Source organism: Notamacropus eugenii, chromosome 2 (genome assembly GCF_028372415.1).
Source record: "Notamacropus eugenii isolate mMacEug1 chromosome 2, mMacEug1.pri_v2, whole genome shotgun sequence".
NCBI classification, from domain to species: domain Eukaryota; kingdom Metazoa; phylum Chordata; class Mammalia; order Diprotodontia; family Macropodidae; genus Notamacropus; species Notamacropus eugenii.
In genome coordinates, this window is record NC_092873.1 from 328,318,111 (window position 1) to 328,344,118 (window position 26,008).

The 26,008-nt window shown below is 38.4% G+C and overlaps 1 protein-coding gene and 1 pseudogene across 7 annotated transcripts in view; one reads left to right on the plus strand and one right to left on the minus strand.

The window, feature by feature from the left end:
- Window positions 1–26,008, minus strand: part of PITPNC1 (phosphatidylinositol transfer protein cytoplasmic 1) — a 378,124-nt gene that overhangs the window by 126,002 nt on the left and 226,114 nt on the right. The gene's annotated exons all lie outside the window — the stretch shown is intronic.
- Window positions 15,080–16,283, plus strand: LOC140528031 (folate receptor alpha-like; annotated as a pseudogene).

Here is a 26,008-nt window from a genome sequence, read left to right on the forward strand (position 1 = left end):
TTCAAGAGTAAATACGTATGGCTTTTAGAAGTGTGGACCCACAAAGTATCTTCAACTTGGCGAAACCAACCTATGGGTAGTTTTTTCTCAGAACCTGATGAACATGAGTTTTCCAAACTAAGTTTTCACAGAGAGAACTGAGTTGGTCAAACTTTAATGATTCACAGCACTAAGTCTTGTTTGATCTTTGCATTTGATGTTTGCCGAGGCGTGAAACCTTGGGCTATTTTTTATTTCTTTTCTGATTCCCTACTCTACCCCCCTATATTATCATCATATTTAAGTTATCACTGTTAGTTTCTACTGATGGTTCCTTCAAGATGATTCTCCTATTTGTATGTGTGTGTATCTATCTATAGACACACACAAATATATATGTATATACACATAGAGGCATACGTGTATGTCTATGCATGTGTATGTACATACATACCTTATATATACGCAGACACACTCCTACTTCTAACATCTATACTTCACATGCACACATATATGTGTACAAATATACACACACATTTCTTCCTTTAATCAGAGGTTTCCAAAGTGGGCGATACTGCCTCTTGGGGGGCCCTGGAGGCTTAGGTGCAATTGAGGGAGTGTTGAATAAAAATAAGGGGGCGGTAGAAGCATAAAGAAAGAAGAAAGTTTTGAAAAACCTTTTGTACATCTATTGTGTAACAGAGTTAAAGTCATAGTGATTACATATTTTTCTGAATAAACACACAAAATGCAAATTATAACCAATCAGGGGTCACATCTGCTGAGAGGTCTTAACAAGCGAGTGATGGCAGGTGAGCATGTTGTACATTGGAGGTAAGTTCAGCATGCACTGGCAGAAATGTTTGTTTACAATACCATACCGTATACCTACATGATGCAATACTGCATCCTCAAAATTTCCATGCAGGAAAAACCTACAAATTTGTAATGAATTATTAAATTTAAGATGCATCATTTTAAAAAAATCTTATATATATTTTTTAAATGACACAAATTTTAAAAAAACAACAACAGTTAAACAGTTAAAGAAAGTAGATTTCCAGAGAGGAGCTGAGTAATTTTTTTTTTTAAAGGGGGCAGTAGGCCACATAAATTTGGGAACCTCTGCTTTATATTCTTACTGTTGACCTCTCTATTATACATCCTTATTACCTTAGGAACAGGGATAGGGATAGAGACAGGCACTGGACCTATGATTTTGTTATAATAGAGAACTCCCAGATGAGGGAGCTCCCTTTACCAATATACACTGGCACATTGTTTGTGACTTATGGTCTTAGAGGGTTTCCTAGAGGCTGGGAGGCCTAGGATCACATAAGTAGTATATATTCGAATTAATATACATACATATATATACACCTATATACATATATATATGGTAGGATGGAGCAGCTAGGTGGTGCAGTGGATAGCGCACCAGTGTAGGAGTCAGGAGGACCTGAGTTCAAATCTCACCTCAGACACTTGACACTCACTAGCTGTGTGACCTTGGGCAAGTCACTTAATCCCAATTGCCTCATCCTGATGAATATCTGGTCACTGGATTCAGATGGCTCTGGAGGAGAAGTGAGGCTAATGACCTGTGCAGCCCTCTCTCACTCAAAACAAAGTCAAGTGCAAGTCATGTCTTTATTTCTCTGATGGCATGGTCTTCTTCAGCAATGTAGGACAAACACAATAGATAGTAAGTAGTATATGTCTGAAGCATCACTTAAATCTGGGTCTTTTGGACTTTGAGATTAGTTATTTGTCCTTTATACCATCCTGTCTCAAGGATTTCTTTGCCTCTAGTTTCTCCCACTTCCAAATCATTGTTTCTCCCACTTCCAAATCATTTCATACACTGCTGCCAGATTTATCTTCCTAAAGCAACTTCATGCCGCTGCCTTGATAAAAAAAAAAAAAATCTCAATGCCCTCCATTATCAACAGAATAAAGTCCAAATTCCCTTTCGAAGCATTCAAGACTCTCCACAATCTTTCTTGTAACCCACTTATCCAATCTTGTCTCCCACACTCCCCAGTGTAAATTTTTCAGTCCAGACATACTGGTCTTCTTGCTGCCCTCTGTAAACGCTGTTGTAGAAGGAGTACCAGAGGACCTGACTGTATTCTGCTAAGTTCATTAGCTAAATGGCTGTAGGCAAGTCATAAGGTTTCTGTTTGGACCTCAGTTTCCTCATCCACAAAATGAATAATTTAGGGAGGGACTCGCTAATTTCTGAGTTCCCTTCCAATGCTAGAACTTACAATATCTCTATCTCTTACTTGGTTGTATGACCTTGGGTAAGGCATTCATTCAATATGCATTTACAAAGTGCTTATGTGCCAGTTACTCTACTAGGCACTATAGACAGATAAAAATGAAAGAGAGTTTGCCCTCAAAAAAGCTTATACCTTAAAGGGAGGCAGTGAGGGGTGGGATAATACAAATAGGTAGGTAAATACAAAGAAAAAATTTGGGGAAGTGGGGGAGGGGGTTGTGGTGGCACTTGTACTTAGCCTTGAAGGAGGTTAGGGAAGGGAATGCATTCCAGGCCAGAGGGGAGAGAAAGCATAACTTGACAAAGGCATAGACAGCAAAGGATAGAGATTGTGTACAGGGAATAAGCAAGCAGGTTAGTTTGGTGGGAATACATAGTACAGGGAGGAGACTGATGTGCAGTAATGCTAGAATGGTAGACCAAAGTCAGATTGTGACGAGTTTAAAATGCCAAATGGAAGAATTTGTACTTTAATTTAGAGGCAATTAATTGGAGCTCCCTGAGCAGGGAGGTGACATAGTAAACTCACTGCTGAAGGAATATCCATTTGGCAGCTATGTAGAAGACAAATTGGAGAGGGGAGAGACTGGAGGGTGACTTCGTTTAGTCTCAGTTTACTCACCAGGGATGCAACGATGGTTCAACATGAAGAAAACAATTAACACAGTTCATCATATTAAAAATATAAACATCCCAACCAAACAATTATATCAACAGATGAAGGGGCAGGGGGAAAAGAGGAGAAGAAAGGAAATCCTCTGATGATATATGAGAATCATTTATATTAAACACAAAGCATAGTCATCAAAGGATCTCTTTCAAGAATGTTTCTAAAACCAAAACCTATCATTATATGCAATGGAAAAACATTAGAAGCTTTCCTAATTAATACAGTAGTGTAAGGATGTCCCCTTTTCCCAATTATTGGACATTGTTTTAGAAATGCTAGCAATAGCAAGGAGACAAGAGAAAAAATTCAAGGCTTAAATATAGGGAAAGAGCAAACTGCTTTCATTGGCTAATGACAAGATGGTTTACTTAGAAAATCCTAGGGAATCAGCAAAGTGATTGAGACAATTAATTACTTCCACATAAAGTATCAGGTTATAAAACAAAGCCACAAGCATTTTTTAGACAGTGCTAACAAGATCAAGGAGGGAATAATGGAAGAGAAGTCTCATTCGGAAAGACAAAAAAAAAAGCATAAAATATCTAGAACTCAATCTACCAGAGCACACTCAACACTTGTATATAATTACAAAGTGTTCCTTAAGGAAGTTAAAAAAAACCCCCAACCTTAAACGACTAGGGTGATGTGATAAGAGCAATATTTACTCCAAGCAGGATGGGCTATTTCCTTAAAAGGTACTAAAACCCTCTTTCTCACTTAACTGGCTGAGGGAGACTAAGGCTTAGATTTTTGTTGATGTAACATCCCAGTGGCCTAATAATAAACTCCAGGGCACAAAGGAGTCAAGGAGTACTCTCTTAGATTTCTAACCAGGTACAGCAATATGGTCAACAAAGAGGCAAGAAAATTGTACACCCATTGACCATCAGACCAATCTGAATCAGTCTTGGGGGATTGGAAGGACACTCTTGGCCCAATTCCTCACTGTAGACTTCTTTATCTCCCCAATAGCCTGGAGATACCTCCACCCTGTAGTCCTCTCTTCTGATTGGTAAGTCCCTGGCTCATACTCCCTTCTCATATCTCTTCTTTGAGATCATGCTAATTCTTTGTAATTTTGCAATATTCACTTCCACTTGTATTGGGGTCGCTGTTATTTCCATTCATATTGTTGTAGTCACCGTTTATATTGCACTGTTGGCTATTCTATTCTGTATCTGTTCATAAATGAGTCTTTCCATGATTCTTTATATTCATCATTTCTTACAGCAGAGTTCATAAATGTTCCCTTAGATTCATGCGTCACATTTTCCTTGGCCATTCCCAATGGACAGGTATCTACATTTTTTCCCTAAGTTCTTTAGTGCTATCACAAAAATTACTGTTATCAACTGATCTTGTTACTGCTGCACAAGCACCGCATTCTATCTCCTGTCTATATGACTTTGCACTGGCTCTCTCAGAAATGTGGAAGAAATTCTCCTCATTTTCACCTCTTCCAATCCCTAGATTAAGGCTCAGATCAAGTGTGACCAGAAGCCTTTCCTTTTCAATGTTGCCCCTCACCAAAATGATCTTGTATGTATTTATATATGTACTGCTACCTCCCCCAAGTAGATTATAAACTCTAGGAGGCAGGGGCTATTTTCCTTTTGTCTTTGAAGTCCCAGGGCTTAGTAAATTTCTGGTACATAGTAGGTGCTTGATAAATGTGTGTTGATGGTATAGGATGGACTGACATAAAGTGGATTCTCATTTTTATCACTTCACTTGTGTTTTCTTCTTCATTTGTGTTTCATCTGGATTCCCACATTGCACCAGGACTCCCACCAGAGTTCTCAGCAAAAGAGTAAGAAACATTCATGTAAAAATATTTAGGGCCTTGCAGATAGTATAACAAATACGGACCTTCCTAGCATAGGCTACCAGGGTAGAGAAAAAAGCATGTGGTTGCTAGTGCTATCTCATGGGAGCATAGATTAGAACTATAAGGAGGAAGGTACAATTTCTCAAATCTAACCCCCTCACTTTACAAATGGAGAAATCAAGTCCCAAAATGGTGATGGGATTTACCCAAGGTCACAGAGGTAGTAGGTGGTATAATGGATAGAGCACGGGTCTTAGAGTCAGGAAGACCTGAGTTCAAATTTAGCCTCCGACACTTAACTAGCTATATCACCTTGGTCAAGTCACTTAACCCTGTTTCCCTCAGTTTCCTCATCTGTAAAATGAGTTAGAGAAGGAAATGGCAAAACACTCCAGTATCTTTCCCAAGAAAACCCCAAATGGGGTCACAAAGAGTCAGAAACAACTGAAAAATGACTGAACAACCTATTTCTTTCCCCCTCCCTTTACTGCAGAGGTTTTTATATTCCATATAAAATCTTTTAAAAAATGTATTTTTGCTGATTTCCCCCCCTTCTTTCTTATTTAAAAAAACCCAACACAACACTTTGTTACAAGAGATAGTTCTCTGAGGGTGGGGAAAGGGACAGAGGGGCAAAATATAGGTCATTTATTTAAAAACAAAAGATTATCAATAAAAACCTTGTTTTTCTTCTTCTTAAAGAACTGTGGTCCTCTGAACTCCAAATTCTTACAAATCCAAGTAGCAACTACATAGAGACTGGGAAACTATGGGAAAGGGTTTTGCCAGAGGCTTAAAAATTGTCCTGCCTTTGACTTTTACTATCCATGCTTTGGGAAAGTCAATTCACCTGGATCTGAGTTTCTTCATTTATCAAACAAGGAGGGTGGACTAGATGGGGCCACTAAGGTTCTTTTCCAGCTTTAGATCTTTGATCCCTGATCCAGGTACTGTCCAGGTGACAGTCTCTTTGGGCTCTGCATAGAGAAAACTATTAGGCACATATTGGAGATACTTAGGTTTTTGGAAAGGAAAATGGGAAGTTAGGACCTTGCTAAGGTTTCAATTCCACCACTATCTATTTAATCTTTTTTTCCCAATACTGGGAGCTTGTGTAAAAACTTTCCTCTCCTTTTTGAAAGGGAGGATCCATGGCATGAAACTGGGCCAGGAGGAAAAAGAACTCCAGCAGCTTCAGCCTGGCCTTGAGCCCAGACTCCACTACTTATGAGGCTAGCCTCTTTTCATTGGCTCCATGTCACTCCCTGGGATTGGCTCTAGGCCAAATTAATATCCCAGTGGCTGAAAGGAGGTTGTGCTAGTGGTGCCATTATGATGTTCAGCTTAAAAAAGCATATTGGTAGAGTAAGGTGGACATGAAGACTTAGAAGTCTGCATAGGGATCTTTCTTCTAGATCTGGCCACCTCCTTCTGGGCACATACCCATGTGCATATATGAGCTCATGCAAACACATGCATAGTATATTTTGTCTCTGTACATCTTCTGGGAACTTTTGGAAACATTGGTTGTATATGATACGTATTTAAAAGGATAAAAAAGATTGGGTCTCTGTTTCTGATACTTAGTGGGATAAGTATATCTTGGGAATAAGATACCTTAGGAAAGTCACTTGGCTCATTTGAACTTCAGCTTTCTTACCTGAAAAATGGGGGTGACAAAATTTTCACATCATAGTGCTGTTGAGAGGAAAATATTGTAGAAAACATTCAATGTGATATAATTGTGAGTTATGACTATTTGATTTAAAAATCATCTAGGTATTTCCTTGTATACCTGATTTAGCAGGAAAAAAGCCCTTATGTGTTCCTATTGCTGGAATGGAAACCCTATGGCTAAGTGGTTTTTATTTTCTTCAGGAAAATGTCACTTTGTATATTTGAAAGAAACCTTTTTTTTCAATGTTTGAAAAAGAAATTCCATTCTGGGTCTGTGTTTTTTCATTCTCTAGGAGACTTCATCAAGCAAAGAGAGAAACAAGCATTTATTAAGTACCTACTATGTGTCAGGTACTTTAAAATATATTATCTTATCGGAACCACACAACCCCCCTGGAAGGTTGGTGCTATTATTATCCTGAGACAGAGGTTCTGCCCAAGGTTACACAGGGTAGTATCTGAGGAGAAATTTGAACTCAGGCCTTCCTGTTTCTAGCCCCAGGAGTCTATCCACTGTGCCACAAACCTGCTTTAAGTCCCATAGCTTTAATTATCATCTCTATACAGTTGTAATCATAGAACTGCATAGTTTGCCTCATTCTCACCAGAGATGTCTCATATCACCAATGACACTCAAAGCCACACGCATATCAAACTTAACGTGCAAAACCCAACTTGCTATCTTCTCTTCCCCCCACTCCCACGCCTCCACCCCCAACTCTAAACCTAGCTCCAGCATCTCCTGAGGAGACTTAGGAAGATTAAGTGAGAGAGCCAGGATGAGGCATCAATCAGGCTCTCTGGCTTTTAAGTCCCCAGTTAATTCCACAGCACAGAATTACCTGCCTCTCTTTCCTTTTTTTCCTCCACCTTGTTTTCTTTCTTTTCACATGAGAAAATTTTTTTTTGTTATCTCTACTCCTAATAATCAATCTCTGTTGCACCCTCACTTTCTGGTCCCTTTGAGCCCAGATGCAAGAATGAAAATGAAATCTGTAGTAGCCATTGCCCCATAGCTGATGCCCTAAGGTGACTGGAGTATATGGATGGGAGACCATCACTCTGGCAGTGATTATAGTGCACATGGTCTCCTTATTGAACAGCTTCACAAGAAGTTCATTTAAATAAAAAAAATGACAACAAACCCCTCTCCACTCTGATCACTTATCAAGGAATATTATCACAAGTCACAATTCACAATGTTAGCTGCCCTAGAGTCTCAGTGGGAAAAAGAAGCTACAGTGTCTCATTGCAATCCTTTTCTGCAACTGGATTCGAAAAATGATGGATGGACATATCATAATCTATATCAAATTGCTTACTATCTTAGGGAAGAGGGAGATAAGGGAAGAAGGAAGGTATTTGGGACTCAAAATTTTATTTAAAAAGTGAATGTTAAAAATTGTCTTTACATGTAATTGGAAAAAATATTTAAAAGGAAAAAGAAAAATGGCCATAGGGTGGATCTGAGAAGGAAATAAGTAGGAAAGAGAAGGGAAGAATAAATTTGGGTTCCATAGGCTTGAGGTTTGGTCAGTCAATAAGCATTTACTTACTAAGTACCTTCTGTGTTCCAGGCACTTTTCTAAGAGTTGGGGATACAAGGAAAGGCACAAAGAAGCCTCTGCCCTCATAGAGTTCCCAATCTATTGGGAGAGGCTGCCCTATGGAAAGTTGCCCTTGTTCCTGTTTGCTTCCCTCAGTTCTCTTTTTCTCTTCACCCACAAATGAAGACCCACAAACTCCTGATTTAATTCTGAGGAAGCCAAGGAGAAGGCCACAAACCAGCTGAAGCTGTTCTCGTGGGCTCCCAAGTTCTCCTTTGGTAGAACCGAATGGTGTGAGGGCAAAGGAAGCAAATGAGGCAAGAGATCCTCTTTCCTATCTGTAATTTGCAAAGTGACCATTAGGTGGGGTGCTGCCCTCATCATCCAATTCAACATCTCTTACTCCTGACTCAAGAACCTATTAAACAGGAGCTGAAGGAAAGGTAAGGAGACTACTGAATTCTGCATTTGTGTCTATTCACAAATGAATCAATTGAGCTGTCTCAGCTAGGAACCTGACCAAGGACAGCCACGTGGCAATTAGCCATCACTTTTTAAAGGTGGCTGGCTGAAGCACTGGGGCATGCTTCACTTCTGGGCATAAAAAAATTAATTAAACCAGGGAATTCAGCTGAGTAGGCAAGAGGCATTTCTTTTATTTTAAAAGACAGATCCCATTTCTTAGAATAACTAAACAATGGAAAATAGTCAAGAGGATCCAGAAAGATCCTAGTATTTGGAAAAGTATGTGGATGAAGCAAATAATCCACAAATATTTCTTTTTTTTTTGTTTAAATTTTTTCCAGAAGTATTTCTTAAATACCTACTATGTTTCAGGAACTGGAGATATAAGTACAAAGAATGAAACAATCTTTGTGACAAAGACCTTATATCCTAATGGGGAAGACAGAAAGTAGATACAAAAATATGTACAACAAAAAGTAAAAAGATAAAAATACATATAAAGTAGTTATATATAAGGTACTTTGGTAGGGAGGGCACCAGCCATTGGAAAAGACTTTATGAAGAAGATGATGCCAGAGCTATAGCTTAGAGGGAGAGAGACTACAGTTATCCCTTCCACATTATGAGGGTTAGTGATGTGGCACCCCTGTGATCTGGAAAATCTGCATAAGATTTTTTCACTCTCCCTTCCTACTAGAGAAGTCTGATTTTTTTTTCTTTAATGGAGTGTTTACAGTATGTTATTATAAAATTTGGGTTAAGTATTTGGTCATAGGCTATATTATACAATACTATACATATATTTTATGCATTTCTGTGTTTCAAAAATTTTTGTGTTATTGCCAGCTTCCACAAACTCCCCCCAAAATTCCCATTTAATTTCTTATGCCAACCTGTGATATATTCAAACCAAGATGGGGAAAAACACAATGTGAAAGGGATAAAAGTATGAGGCAGAGGTAATGAAGGAGTATATTCAAAGGCAAAGAGAAAGCAGATGAAGTGTACTGAGTGGAAAACAGGGAGAAGACCAATTTCTCTGGATCCTAGAGTGGGAGAAGGAGAACAATTTCCAATGAGGATGAGAAGATGGGTTGGGGCCAGGGTTGGTATAGGGTTTTAAAAGGTAAGCAGAGAAGTTTATATATTGCATTTCATCATAGATGCAAAAGGAAGCTACTGGAGTTGGATTAAGTAAAGGAGTCATGTAGTCTGGTCTATGCTTGAGGAAAATTATTTTGGCAACTGAGCGTAAGATGGATTGGAGGTGAGGAGAGATGGGGCAGGGGAGCCACTTAAGGAGCTGTTAACAGTAACTAAGTGACAGGTGATAAAGGCTTGACCTAAGGTGGTAACTATTTAAGTGGAGAGAAGATATCAGACGTAAGATGTGAAAATAGAAATGGCAAGGATTGGCAATGGATTGTATACAAGGAGAGAGAGAGAGAGAGTGAGGATAATGCTAAGATTATGAATGTGAGAAACTGGGAGGATGGCGATGCCTTCAACATAAATAGGGAAGTTTGGAAGAGGGGAAGGTTTGGGGGAGGAAAGATAATGAGTTCGGTTGTTGGACATGATAAGTTAAAGATGTCAATAATCCTGTACTAACCGTTGACCACTTTTGAGGATGATGTACACCTTTGCAAACTCTTTAAACTACAACTGAGGGGAGGAGGAGGAAGAAACATGTTTAAGTTCCTAAAAGCTACCCCCAAAAACCTACTTCTTTGCATTTTTCACTGTAATCAAATCATTTCTACCTTTGAGGTCTTTGTCTAAGCTTTGTAGGAGACGAAGCACACACAGTTGAAAAAATATTTATATACTGAACATTTCTATTTGGACAAATATACACTGGTATTTTATTTTTAACCAGTGAACACTCTATTCCCCGAACACTTTATGGTACACATTTGAAGAGCAGGTACCAGGATTAAATCTTCAATGTGGTCAGAGCAGATGTTCAGCATAAAATGAAACCCGCAAAAGTAAAGAATTAACCATATCCAAAAGCCTACCTCATTCATTCAATTATTTTGTCTGGACCTATTATTTCATTGATGTGGAAAACTAGTAAATACCTGGTAACTTGGATTGAGACCCTTCTTCCTAGGCAGAACTGGACCACCTCATAGTGATGTTTAAATGTTTTCCTTCTTTCCAAATGTTTGGGGTTATTTTTGTAGTTTTGTAGAAAGTAAGTGAAAACTGGAATCAATCCAAATGCCCTATATTACTTTCTATAGTTAGCTGCTACCGTGCTCTAAGTGAGTGATTTTATGATAAGCTAATCCCACACTCCAAGAAGGCCTACCATAGCACTTATAAATACTACTATGGCATGCCCAAGGTCAGTCTTTCTAATAATAATACTACTAATAGCTAACATTTACATACCACTTAAGAGCTTGCAAGCCATTTTATTTTATTACCTCACTTAAAATCTCCAGAAGGCTAGAGATGAAATGAAATGTTTCTGAGGTCTGTTTCTCAAGCTGGGTCTCCAACTATTTGAGCTATCTGAGCAACATAGTGATATGTGATCTTAGGTCAGTTCATGGAATGGAGGAAAAGATGAATATTCTCCAAATGGCAAGTGAGGAGCTGGTGAAAATTCCTAAGGGATCTTGGGAAGGAAGGCCACCAATGGCTTTCCATTAGCCATCTGGGCAACACTAAGGACTGTGGTGTCAGAATGGCTGATAAGGCTAGTTGTAGGGAAGAGGAAGCTACCAGCACCCTTATCATCCACAGGAATTATCATTATTGAGTGTCAATACCTTCCAAGCAAGTGGAGATGAAAGGGGAAAAGTAGCACCTCACCTTGAAGATGACTTCACAAGCTTTCTCTTTTTATATATGTTATATTTTCAAATCTCTGTCATGAATCTCTTGCTAGGCTTCTTTAGGTCATGCATGAGAGGATATGATAGTGTTAGTCAACACTGAGTCTTTATAATGTTCATTTCTTTTTCAAAAGATAAGCATTTTTCTCACCTTCCCCTCCCAATTTAAAGGAATAAGAGAGAAATTACATCCCTGCAACCAGTATAGGTAGTCAAAAAGAACACAGTTCCAGATGGTCTACTTCCAAAAATGTATGTCTGATTCTGTAACCCAAATTCACTACCTTTATGTGAAAATATAGGCAATATATTTTATCATAATATTATCAGTCCTCTGGAATATTATCAGTCCTCTGGAAGTATGATTGGTCATTGCATTAATCAGAGCCTTAAAAATTTTCTAATTATCTTTGTCTTCAAAACATTTTGTTATTATATAGAAACTGATCTCACTTCATTCTGCATCTGTTCATACAAGTCTTCCCAAGTTTCTCTGAACCCATCCCTTTCACTTTTTATTACAGTATTACATTCAAATACCAAGTCAGTACTAAGTATTTGCAACATTGGATAGTGCCTGGACTCCTTTCAATGTACTTGAATGATTTCATGTAGTTTATCAAGTCATCGCAGTTAAATGATAGTTTTAATGCATTTAAAATTACTTTCTTAATTCAAACCATTTCCATAGAACACCAACAACTTGGATCATTATGGTTATGTCTGCATCATCAGAGGGTATCACTCCTTTTGCTACCAGTCTGGCTGATATGCTATCCACTTGTAACAGGAATATTGCCAAATATAGCAATTCTGGTCCAGGACTTAATTAAATAAAGTCACAAAAGGCATGGCTAGTTTATTTGCTAACCCAGCACTATGATTTCCTTCTGATCCAATCAGACAGATCTGATACATTAAAAATTATCACCAGGTGCTAATATATTAATATCTTATTCCTTTGGTTATCTACTCTGCTTTCTTTGACTATATCAACTGAGCTGAGGGAGGAAGAATCACATTCTCCACCACCCCCAGACCCTCTTTCACTGATATATGTCAGAAGTATGATTTAAATCTAGAGTATCCTAACTCCAAGGCAAGGATTCCATCTGTAATACCATGTTGCCTCTGAACTGAATTCATTATCTAAATAAACCAACCAACTATAACCAAATGAACAGCAAAAGAAGCTCAGAAGAGTGGGAATTATAAATTATTCATTGAGGTAGTAACATCAAGTCACACTACTGGGAAGAGAGAAAAGGTGGGTGAGTGTCATTTTCCAGTTCTTTTTGACAACATCCCAAAAGTTATAGGAAGGCAGAACATAATAGGCACAGTTAGAAGCATGGAACTCAACACATCTCCTTCCCCTTATTCAATAAACGCAGGTGACCATGATGCAATTTTGCCTTGAAGCAGAATGTGTGTGTCCCTGTGGCTCAAATTTATTTTTGCTGTTGTTGTAGTTTGGTATCTAGTATTCTTTTCTTTATTTTCTTTTAAAATTTTTATAGTACTTTATTTTTTTTCCAATTATAATGTAAAGAAAGTTTTCAAATTCACTTTTATAAGATTTTGAGTTTCAACTCCCTTCCCCACCCTCTCCTTCCCTTCCTCACCCCCTCCTCAAGACAGCAAGCAATCTGATATAGGTTATACATGTACAATCATATTAAATATATTTCCACATCAGTCAGGTTGTAAAAGAAGAATCAGAACAAAAGAGAAAAACCAAGAGAAAGAAAAAACAAAACACAAGGTAAAAATAGTATGCTTCGATCTGCATTCCAATTCCATAGTTTTTCTCTGGATATGTATAGTATCATGAGCCTTTCTGGATTGTCTCAGACCATTGTATTGCTGAAAAGAGCTAAGTTTAGATCTGTATAACCTGCAGGCCACTTTACAGCCCTCGAATCACTTCCTGCACCCAAAAGGACTTTGGGAGGCCCGTGAAAAATGTAGAGGAAAATATCTTATGTATGTAGAGGAAATTCGTTAGCATATTGGAAGGGCAGTGGGCTGCAGGTTGTGCAGAACCAGTAAAGTCTGTCAAAGTTGATCATCACATAATGTGGCTGTTACTGTATGCAATGTTCTCTTGGGTTCTGCTCACTTCACTCTGCATCAGTTCATGTAAGTCTTTCCAGGTTTTTCTGAAATCTGCCTGTTCATCATTTCTTATAACATAATAATACACCATTACGTTCATTTACACAACTTGTTCAGCCATCCCCCAACTAATGGGAATCCTCTCAATTCCCCGTTCTTTACTGCCACAAAAATAGCTGCTATAAATATTTTAGTGCATGTGGATCCTTTCCCCTTTTTGATGATCTCTTTGGGATAAAGACCTAGTAGCGGTATTGCTGGACCAAAGGATATGCACAACTTTATAGCTCTTTGGACTATAGGTCAAATTTAAATGAACAGGGATATATCTCTTTCCAATGTCATCCATTCCCCAGGTCCTTCATTAGCACTATTTCTTTATTTACCAATACTTTAGCTGTGATGTGGCTTCCAAAATGGAGAAGGATTAATATCTAACCTGAAACTCCCAGGTAACAACTTCCTATGGCTCTTTAAAAACAAAAGATTAAGAATGTGACAAACATCCATATACATGATCATTTCTATATGCAAAAAAGAATAGAAAAAAAGGATGGTAAAATTAACTTAAGAGTCTCAATTATGTACAGCTTTTATCTTTTTAAAGGTTATAGTAAATATCACGTGATAATTCCAAAACGTGTTCTTGCTGCTGCTTCTTTCTGAACTTCTTTCTGCTCTTTTATGTATTTTTGAATGTTTCATGAAAATTATTTTTTAAAAATCACTATCACCATCCCCTTACTTCTCAGTATAAATCTACCCCTACTCCCAACCTCCAACCCCCTAGTTTCTTTTGATAATAAATAAGTGTAGTTAAACAAAACAGATCCACACATTAGCTATATCTAAAAATGCATGTCTCTTTCTGCACCTCTAGTCCCTCTCTGTTAATTGGTGCAAAGCATAATTTATCATCCATTTTCTGGAACCATATAATCTATAGGAATAAAGATTTAGAAGGGACTTTGAGGGCCATAAAATTCAACCCCTTCATTTTACAGATGAAAAAATAGAGGCATAGAGGGTTAAGTGACTTGCCCATGGTCAGAAAACTAGTGTCTAAAGCACGATTTGAACCCACCTCCTCTTGTTTTCAAGACTAGCACTAATTAATCAGAGTTCTTGATTAGTATAAAGTCACATTGTATAAACTGTTCTAAGGTTCTGCTTTATTAATTTTTCATCATCATTTCATCACCAAGTATCTCTGGATACATTCTTTTTTCTTAAAGTCCAATAATATTTCATTACATTAATCCATAATTTATTTAGCCTCTCCCCAACAGACAGGTTTTGTTTCCAGTTCTTTGTTCAAACAGAAAATGCTACTATAAATATCTTTTTTTTATCATTTTATAAAAAATCTCTTTGGGGTATAGACCTAGTAGTGGTATTACTGGATCAAATGGTATACACATTTCAGTGACTTTTTTGAGCTACATATAGTTTCCAAAATGACTGTTTAGTTGATGGACCCTCCAGTGGTATGTTAATGTCACCACCCTGCCACAATCTTTACCACAAATTTCCATTTTCTGTTTTTGTCATCTTTGTCAACATAATGGGCATGAGGTAGAATCTTAGAATTATTTTAATGCAATTCTTTTATTATAAGCATTTTGAAGCACTTTTTTTCATATGGTTATTGTTGGTTTGCCTTTCTTTTGAGTAAAGCCTGTTTTTATGATTTGACTATTTATCCATTAAGGAATGTTCATATCTATATCTATCTATATCTATATATGTTTGAATTAATTCTCTATATGCTGTGGATGTCAGACTTTTATTGGAAAAATCTGCTTTCCATTATTTTGGGCTCCTGACTTCCATAGAATCTCTGGGAACCTAAAGAAGACAGGTCACAGAGATCATGCTTCAACCAGGATGCAGTTTGCTGTTCCTGGGCCTCATGGCAATGGCCCACGGGCTTCAGAAGGGTAGTGATCTGTTCAATGTCTGCATGGAGACTAAACATCACAAGTCAAAGCCTGGTCCAGAAGATGACCTTCATCAGCAGTGTAGCCCATGGAAGAAAAATGGCTGCTGCATAGCAAACACAAGCCATGCTGCCCATGAAGACACCTCTTACTTGTACCAGTTCAACTATGACCACTGTGGGAGGATGACCCCAGCCTGCAAATGCCACTTTATCCAGGACACTTGTCTCTATGAGTGCTCCCCCAATCTAGGACCCTGGATCCAGCCAGTGTCCTCAAGCTGGCGTAGGGAACGGATCCTGAATGTTCCCCTGTGCAAGGCGGACTGTAATCAATGGTGGGAGGACTGCTGAACCTCATATACCTGCAAAGAGAACTGGCACAAAGGCTGGAATTGGACTTCAGGGATTAACAAGTGCCCGGTTCAGGCTGCCAGCTACCCTTTCACATTTTACTTCCCAACACCAGACTCCCTATGTGAAAACATTTGGAGTCATTCTTATAACGCAAGCTCTTATGGTCGGGGCAGTGGCAAATGCATCCACATGTGGTTCGACCCAGCTCAGGGAAACCCCAGTGAAGCTGTGGCTAAATTTTATGCTTTTGCCTCTGCCCCAGGCATCTTCATTTGGGGAGCCAGTTTCCCTTTCTTGACTTTGACACTGCTGTTGCTTCTCTGGGTTTAACCCTCATCAGGCATGAAATCTTACAAATCTACATGCAAAACCATAGCCAAGATTTACTCCTAGTCTGTGACCCCTGGACCCCAGCTCCTGCCTGACACAGCCTGGCTCTCCTGAAACCCTAGCCTCCCAATCTGAATTCTTCCCCTCAAACCTGAGCTGTCTGCTTGGAAACCTACAGCCCCACACACTTTGGATTTCATATCCCCCACCCCACTACTGAGGGGGCCAGGGAGGGAGGGCTTTCTCCCCAACTTTTAAATAGCACCAACTCCAGTCTCCTACCTCTTCCTCTGCATAGCAAAGCCCACCCACCCTACTTCTTTAGGGGAAATTAGGTATAATTTCTTCCCTCTCAAAAGTGAAACCCTCCTTACTCCTTTCATTGATTATATTTGTATCCCTAATACCCTAATTACCATATGCAAGTAGGTGCTTAATAAATGTTGATTGATCCAAAAAAAAAAAAAAAAAGAAAAGAAAAATCTGCTGTAAAGATTCTTGTTTGTTTCCTCTGTAAAATGAATAAGTTGGACTACAAGAGATCTCAGGTACTTTCTGGCTCTAAAACTAAAATTCTATGTTTTGTTCCCTGGTAACTGTTTGCCTTCTTATTCTAGCAACACTGCTTTTGTTTCTGAAAAAAAAAACTTTTCAATTTTACATAAGCAAAACTACCCCTTTTATAGCTTGTGAGCCCTTTTATTCTTTGTTTTGTCAAGAACTCTTTCCCTAGGGAGGCGGAGCCAAGATGGAGGAGTAGAAAGACACACATACTCCAGCTCTTCCCTCCCAGCCCACAAAATACCTGTAAAGAATGACTCTCAACAAATTCTAGAGCAGTAGAAGCCAAAGAATGATAGAGTGGAGCAGATTTCCAGCCCAGGGTGACATGGAAGGACAACAGGAAAGGTCTGTCCCACCAGATGCAGAGAGCAGCCCAGCCCATCCTTAGCTGAGGATGCCAGGAGGAGCAGGGTCAGAGCAGGTGTCAGGGATAGAATCCCAGGTAGCATTGACACTGCACAGATCCCTTAACCCACAGGCGCCAAAGGTCAGTGAAAGGGCTTTTTCAACCACAGCGAGAAGGGAGCAGGGTCTTCCCCTATCCCTGGTTCCAGGCAGTGGCGGCAGCAGCAGCAGCAGCAGTGCTGAATCAGGCAGCAGCTTCCATTGATGGAGTGGCTCAGCTTAAAGCCTCTGGGGGAATTGAGCAGCTGATTTGAACCTCTGCCCTGAGTGGCAGCCCCACCACTGTCTAAAGCCCCTGGGAGAATTGAACTGCTAATCTGAAACACAGCAGCAATCCTGGCCAGGGAGTAAACTCCTCTCCCTTGGTTGTGCCACCTTGGAGGAACTGAGAACTTACAGGTCCCCAGAGCATATACTACTCTTGACAAGGACCTGAAAGTCAAGTAACTGGTTGAGAAAATGCCCAAAAAAAAGGGGAAAAAAGATAAGAATATAGAAAACTACTTTCTTGGTAGAGAGGTACTCTCTCCCATCCTTTCAGATGAGGAAGAACAATGTTTACCATCAGTGGAAGACATAAAAGTCAAGGTTTCTGCATCTAAAACCTCCAAAGTAAATATGCAATGGTCCAAGGCCATGGAAGAGTTCAAAAAGGATTTTGAAATGAAGTAAGATAGGTGGAGGAAAAATTGGGAAGAGAAATGAGAGAGATGCAAGAAAAATCATGAAAAGCGAGTAAACAGCTTGCTAAAAGAGACCAAAAAAATGTTGAAAAAAAACACCTTTAAAAGTAGGCTAACTCAATTGGCCAAAGAGGTCCAAAAAGCCAATGAGGAGAAGAATGCTTTAAAAAGCAGAATTAGCCAAATGGAAAAAGAGGTCCAAACGCTCAAGGAAGAAAACAGTTCTTTAAAAATTAGAATGAAACAGATGGAAGCTAATGACTTTATGAAAAACTAAGAAATTACAAAACAAAACCAAAAGAATGCAAAAATGGAAGATAATGTGAAATATTTCATTGGAAAAACAACTGACCTGGAAAACAGATCCAGGAGAGACAATTTAAAAATGAGACTACCTGAAAGCCATGATCAGAAAAAGAAGCTAGACATTATCTTTCATGAAATTATCAAGGAAAACTGCCCTGAGATTCTAGAACAAGAGGGCAAAATAAGTATTCAAGGAATCCACAGATCACTGCCTGAAAGAGATCCAAAAAGAGAAACTCCTAGGAACATTGTAGCCAAATTCCAGAGTTCCCAGGTCAAGGAGAAAATATTGCAAATAGCTAGAAAGAAACAATTCAAGTATTGTGGAAATACAATCAGGATAACACAAGATCTAGCAGGTTCTACATTAAGAGATCAAAGGGCGTGGAAGATGATATTCCAGAAGTCAAAGGAACTAGGACTAAAACCAAGAATCACCTACCCAGAAAAACTGAGTATAATACTTCAGGGGAAAAATTGGTCTTTCAATGAAACAGAGGACTTTCAAGCATTCTTGATGAAAAGACCAGAGCTGAAAAGAAAATTTGACTTTCAAACACAAGAATGAAGAGAAGCATGAAAAGGTAAACAGCAAAGAGAAATCATAAGGGACTTACTAAAGTTGAACTATTTACATTCCTACATGGAAAGACAATATTTGTAACTCTTGAAAACTTTTTTCAGTATCTGGGTAGTTGGTGGGATTACACACACACACACTCACACACATACACATACATATAAAGAGAGAGATAGAGAACACAGGGTGAATAGAATAGGATGGGATCATATCTTAAAAAAATGAAATTAAGCAGTGAGAGAGAAATATATTGGGAGGAGAAAGGGAGAAATGGAATGGGGCAAATTATCTCTCATAAAAGAGGCAAGTAAAAGACTTTTCAGTGGAGGGAAAAAGGGGGGAGGTGAGAGAGAAAACATGAAGTTTTCATCACATTCAACTAAAGGAAGGAATAAAATACACACTCATTTTGGTATGAAAACCTATCTTACAATACAGGAAAGTGGGGGAGAAGGGGATAAGCAGGGTGGGGGGGATGATGGAAGGGAGGGCAATGGGAGGAGGGAGCAATTAGAAGTCAATACTCTTGTGGAGAGACAGGGTCAAAAGAGAGAATAGAAGAAATGGGGGGCAGGATAGGATGGAGGGAAATATAGTTAGTCTTACACAACACAACTATTATGGAAGTCATTTGCAAAACTACACATATATGGCCTATATTGAATTGCTTGCCTTCCCAAAGGGGATGGATGGGGAGCGAAGGAGGAAGAGAAGTTAGAACTCAAAGTTTTAGGAACAACTGTTGAGTATTGTTCTTGCAATTAGGAAATAAGAAATACAGGTATTGGGGTATAAAAAGTTATCTTGCCCTACAGGACAAAAGAGAAGATGGGGATATGGGAAGGGAGGGATGGTAGAAGAGAGGGCAGATTGGTGATAGTGGCAATTAGAATGCTCGGCGTTTTGGGGTGGGAGGAGGGGAGAAATGGGGAGAAAATTTGGAACCCAAAATTTTGTGGAAATGAATGTTGAAAACTTAAATAAATTTAAAAAGAAAAAACATTTTTTTTACTTTATTCTCATATTTCTTGTGGTCTCCTACTGTCATAGAGTTCTATCTGCTCCAATGAATTTTATGGAATCCACTACTCAGGTAGATTTTCCACTTTCTATTCTAAGCTACTTATTCTCAAAAAAAAAAAATCCCTCCTGGATACTTATTTTACGTATAATTTCATGTTTTAATCTCTTGCTTCATTTCTTCCATCTACTCTTAGAATCCTTTTAGCCAAGTCATTTCTCCCCACTAAGGCTTTGCTTGTACTTCTTATGGAGTTATATACATGCCTTACAGACAAGGACTATCCTTGTTTTGGGCTTGTATTTGTATTCCCAACACTTAGCACAATGCTTCACACATAGTAAGCATTTAGTAAATGCTTGTTAACTTGAATTCCACTGCTTTCTATACTTTTCCATGGCATAGTCAGGCTCTACTTGATCCTGTCCCTAATTTCCAGTGCCCCTCTTATGGACTTCTCCCTTCCCTGAGTGTCTGGGGTCAGGGTACAATCAGGCTTCAAACAACCTTGTGTGACTCTAGTGAGATCTTCACACTTTAAGTGCTCACGGACTATGTTTGCTTAGAGTTCTATGGGTTCCTGGCTCCCAAAGCATTCCAAGTCAGCACTGCAGGATTCAGGTCTATCACAACTATCCCAATCCATGGTCACAGAATTGGAAAGATACAAGCCTACATACCCGAGATCATTCTGACTTTCCCTCAATCACAGGATTTCAGCTCTTTTTTGTGACCCTGAGCTGGATGGAAGAATTGTCTGTTTCTCATTGGATTTCTGGTGCTCCTTTAAAAATTCTTTGGGGGAGAGCTGGGCCCTCTTATAAACTTACCATCTTAAATGGAAGTCTTCTGCTATTATTTTTGGAATATTTTAAGTTTCATTTGAACTTTAAGTGTGGATGTTAAGAAAATATTTTTCTTCTGAAGGATCAATGATACTATTTGATTGGAGTAATCTGGTGAAATCAACTCTTTTGCAAGTTTTACAAGGTCTATTTATTAATAACTTGATTAGCATGCCTAAATATAACACAGTTACTTCAACCATCAAGCATTCATTAAAGGCCTGTGTGCCAGGCAGAGGGGTAAGTGATGAAGATACATGAACAAAAATGAAACAATCCTTGGATATTTATGACCATTCCTCCAAAGGCCAGTGCAGAAGAGGAAATATTCTGTTCTTGAAATCTTCAGATGATCTGCAGAATGGCTGCAAAAAGTCATTGTTAATAATCCCTTGATATTTACCAGAAGGTAAATGTGATTTAATGGTTTAATATTGTTCAAGTGTAACTGCTACCATTCTCCCCATTCTCCTCGCATCTGGTCTCTCCACAGTTTTCTTTGCTGGAGTATCATCTGTAGCCCTGACTACTATGTTTGTGAACTTTATCTTGGGACCTCTTCTCTTCTCCCTTTACAATCTTTCTTTTGGTTGTAAGCCATGGTCCAGAACCCACCAATACTCATAGAATCTAGGTCCCAATTTGAGTAATTGACCCCAAAAGGTAAATTTCTCTTTTGTTCATGGCCCATCCCCATAAAATTCCAAGAAAGCTTCAAAAATTAAACTTAAGGATAAATTTTGTGAAGGATGTTTCAAAAACGAGTAGCACAGTTCCTGATCTTTCGTAGGCACTCAAAATGGAATCTGATTACTGGGTACAGGACAGTTTTATTTTACTCCACTGAAAATTAGTAAGACTCACAGAGACCCGGGAACAAATACAGAAGCATGAAACATTCAAATAGCTCATCAGCTCCCCCTAGAAGTGAATTAAATTTCAAACTGGTCTCACAGCAACTATCTTCAGTCATTCTAGGGAGTCCCACTTTCCCACAGAGTCCTTTACAATCTCCATAGGATTAGTAGTGCCATTCTGTGACTTAACACCCCTAGAAAAGTAAACATGTTATGGAGCTTGCTACAATTAAATCCATTCTTGTGCTGAGACCTTAAGATATTAGGCCTAGCAGAGACCTAGAACCTTCTACTCATCTGATGTCATCAGAGGAATTGCTCCCATTAGCTGATACTACTTGCACTCATTTCCCAATGATTAGCTTACCCTACCCGTATCCAATCCTCATCTCTATGATACTAAATCTCTGAATGTTGAAGAAACTCCCCCTCCCCAACCCTAGTTATCTTTTCCCTTATACCCACTCACCTTAATCCTATCCTTCCCACCAATATATCATTCCATATCTGCCTCCCTCTTTCACTGTGCCCTCTGGAATTCTAGCTCTATAATTAATAAACTTCTATTCCTTTTACAACTCTTTCTCTATGGTCCTTTCATCTTTGACACTCCCTGAGACCTGGCTTCTTCCTAAATAACAATGCAAACCTAGCTATTCTTTTTCCATATGAGTTGTGCCTTCTAACATACTCCCTCAATTCATTTGATTCAAAAGGGAGAGTCTAAATATATCTTGCTCCCCATTGTCACTTTCAGACTCTTCTTCTACTTCTGCTTCCATAACTCAACAGACTTTCCAACTTTGAGATTATTCTATACAAATTTATCACCTAATTCAGATCCAGGAAACTGTTATTAACTGACCTGCAAGGCACTGAGTTCAATGCCTTACTCACAGTCTCCTCCACCCCAACTCCTTCCCAAATGCTTAAACACACACATTGATGCTTCCCCAAATGCCCTAACTTCCCAGTTCCTCAATTTGCTTATCTTCCAGAATCTACTCTGCCATTTAACCTCAGCTATATACAGGGATGGTCATACCCTTTATGTTGTCACTACTAACAAAAATTCCATTACCATAATCAAGGCGTAGGGGATAGAGTATTGGACAGACTCAGAAAGATGAATTCAAATTCTACCTCTAATACTTGCTAGCTGTATAATAACCCTGGGCAAGTCCCTTAACCACTCTGAACCTTATTTTCCTTATGTATAAAATGAGGGAGTTTAATTAAATAGCCTATAAGGTCCCTTCCAAATGTAAATCAACAATCCTATGAGCCAAGAACTCCATTTTCATTTATCCAATCAACATCCTTAATTATTTCATCTCTCCCTATCCCTTAATATCTCTAAAATTATTCATCATCACTATGACCTCTCAGTACTTTCTTAGGCCATTGGTTCTGGATACACTCTCCTCTCTTCCTTGTACTGACCCTTTGTAAACTAGTTTGATTCTACACTGTCCTCTTTAATTGGATCTTTTTTCCCTTGACCTACTGGTAATTTTCCCTTGCCAAACTCCAACCATGGGTAACTCCCCTTGCCTGCCACTTTCACTCCTATTTATGTGCTGTTGATTAGAACCATGTGTTATTCCACATGTATGTATGTATGTATGTATGTATATATATATATGTTATCTAATCTCAATTGTGCCCTCACTACAGCAAGGCAATCTTTTTATTCATCTCGAAATGATTTTCTATTCCATTAACAGTGGCTGTTTCAAAACTTCTTTTCAAAATCCTCCTACAACATCTTTTCCTCCTCCTTTTTCCTACCCCTCACCCCAGATCCAGCCTCATAGCAAAGGACCTTAGTTCATACTTCATTGAAAAATTAATATCCCAGGATTCAAGCTCCTTCTTCTAGCCTCTTCTTTTCACATTCTGCTGAAACCATTCCCCACTATCTCTTCCATTTACATTTCCAGACTCTAATGAAGAGGTTGTCCTTCTCCTTGCTAAGGACCCCCACAAAACAGGATTGGGTCAGCTCTGTGACCCAGGGGTGCACTGAAGCCAATTCAAATCAGTTTACAAGAGTTGACTGTTAAATGTTCAATGTGGACATTTATTTATACTTCAGAAATTGGCAAATGCTAGAAATCTGGGTTTGATTTATAGTTTTGCTGACTGTGTAGACTTAAGAAAATGATGAAGACAATATTAACAATGCAGATTAAGTTTAAAATGCCACTAAAGTGAAAATATGTTTAATATGAATGTATATGTAGAGTCCACATAAGATTGCGTGCTGTCTTGGGGAGGGGAAAGGAAAGGAAGGGGGAGAAAATTTAGAACTCAAAATCTCATGGAAATGAATGCCGAAAACTAAGAATTATTCATCCAAATACCTGGGTTTACAACTTTGGGGTCTTCTTGGACTTGTCACTTTTCTTTACCCTACAAATACAATAAATTGCTAAATCTTGTCATTTATATTTCTACAACATATATTCAATATATCACTTTTTCTCTATTCAAACAGCCACCACTCTAGTTCAGGGCCTAATCACTTCTGACCTAAACTAATGTAATAACCTCTTAATTGATCTCTCTGACTTGTCTTTCCTACTCCAGTTTCTCCTTCACAAAACTACCAAACTAATTTCAGAGCACAGGTCTGACCATGTCACCCTATATTAAACAAACTCCAAAGGCTTCTTATTTTTAAAAGCTCACAATCTGGCCCCTTCCTATACATCTAATTTTCTTACTTGTTACTCACTGCCATTCATTCTACAATCTAGTCATACTAGCCTATGTATTGTTCCTACACAACCTGTCATCTACTACGCCAGTTCCTTTTTGCAGACTTCCCTCATGCTTGGGATGCTCTCCTTCCTCACTTCTGATTTTTTAGAATGTCTACCTTCAGCTCTTTTTGTGGTGGCTAAAGGACTGGAAATTGAGAGGATGCCCATCATTTGGGGAATGGCTAAACAACCTGTGATATATGATTGTGATGGAATATTATTGAACTATAAGAAATGACAACCATGATGATTTCAGGAAAACCTGGAAAGACTTACATGAACTGATGCAAAGTGAAATGAACAGAACCAGGAGAACATTTATTTTGCACAGCAATGGTAATACTGTATGTTGAAGAACTGTGAATGACTTAGCCATCCTCAGCAATAATAAAAGACAATCTCAAAGGACTCATGATGAAACATGTTATCTCCTTCCAAGAAAGAAGTGATGCTATCTGGACACAGACTGAAACATGCTATTTTTCTCTTTCTTTCACTCATTTTTTTTTAATTAGAGCTTTCTTATGGAAATGTTCTGCATGAGTGCACATCTATAACCTATATCTGATTATTTACCAACTCAGGGAGGGGGGAAGGCTAGGAAGGATAGAATTTGGAACTCAAAACTTTTTTTAAAATGTTAAAAAAATGTTTTAACATGTAATTGGGGAAAAAATATTATATATTAAAAAAAAGAATACCTGGCTTCCTGTAAAATTCAGTTCAAATATCACTTTCTGCAGATGGCACTTGCCACAAAGGCTACCTTCATTTTACTCTATTTGTCTTATACTGAAGGGCTGTCATGTGGAAAGCAGATTAGTCTTTTTGGAGGCAACTGGGGTTGACTTGCCCAGGGTCACATAGCTAGTGTCTAAGGCCAAATTTGAACTCAGGTCCTCCTGACTCCAGGACCAGTGCTTTATCCACAAGATCACCAAGCTGCCCAAAGAGAGATCAGTCTTATTCCATATACTACAACTTCTTTCAGGAGAAAGGACATAAATTAACCCAAAGAACCCTGGAAACATGCATCCTATCTGAACTCCTCTACTCTATATGATCTGTCTGTCAAAGGACAAAAGTCATGCAGAATACTTAGAGAAGAAAATCATGCACTCTAACTATGTAGGAACTTTTAAAATCAAGTTTACTTTCCAGGAGATCAAATCCTTGATGTTAAGAATCTTAGGTCAGAAAGCCTAAGGTCAAAAGACAAATCCCTGAATTTTTCTACATTAACCCAGAGCTGATTTTAGTATCCTTGTGCTATAGGCAAATGGCCCACCATATCCATCCCTCTGAGGGAGAGTTAATGAATATAACAGATATAACAGAAAAGTTTAGTTTTTAAAAATGAGAAATCATTTAAAAATAAATGGGAAAAATAAATCATTTAAAAATAAATGGGAAATTTAAAATAATAGGGAAGTACTTTTTCCCCCTATGGTAATCAGATCTTTTATAAAAGTAGGAAAAGGCTAAACATTTGGGAATAATAAATTCTGAATGACTGAATGAATACCTAAGTGTAAGAAACAGAAGTACAGAGGCATTTATTGGTTGGAGCTGGGAACAGACCTAGGAAAGGGAGAGTTTGATCTGACAAAGCAATCTGAATCCAATTTTTTGTTTGTTTCTTCTGCTAGATTTATGATGAAAGCATACTGACAGGTAATTATATGCACCTGAGGCTTGAATATCATAAAAGACTTGAGAGTGACTATTATTATCCTCCCAAGGGACATAAGAAATTGTTGAGGGAGAAATGTGCTAAAAGGCACAAAATTCATTGCAATTGGTCTGTGGAATCATCCTTTTGATATTAAGCCAAGTTTTAGCCATTTGTGAGAAGTCCTCAAAAACAGTAAAAGGAAATTAGGTTAGAAATAAAGACCCAACCACGAAGTAAGGTTATTAATGAAAGTTGTTGAAT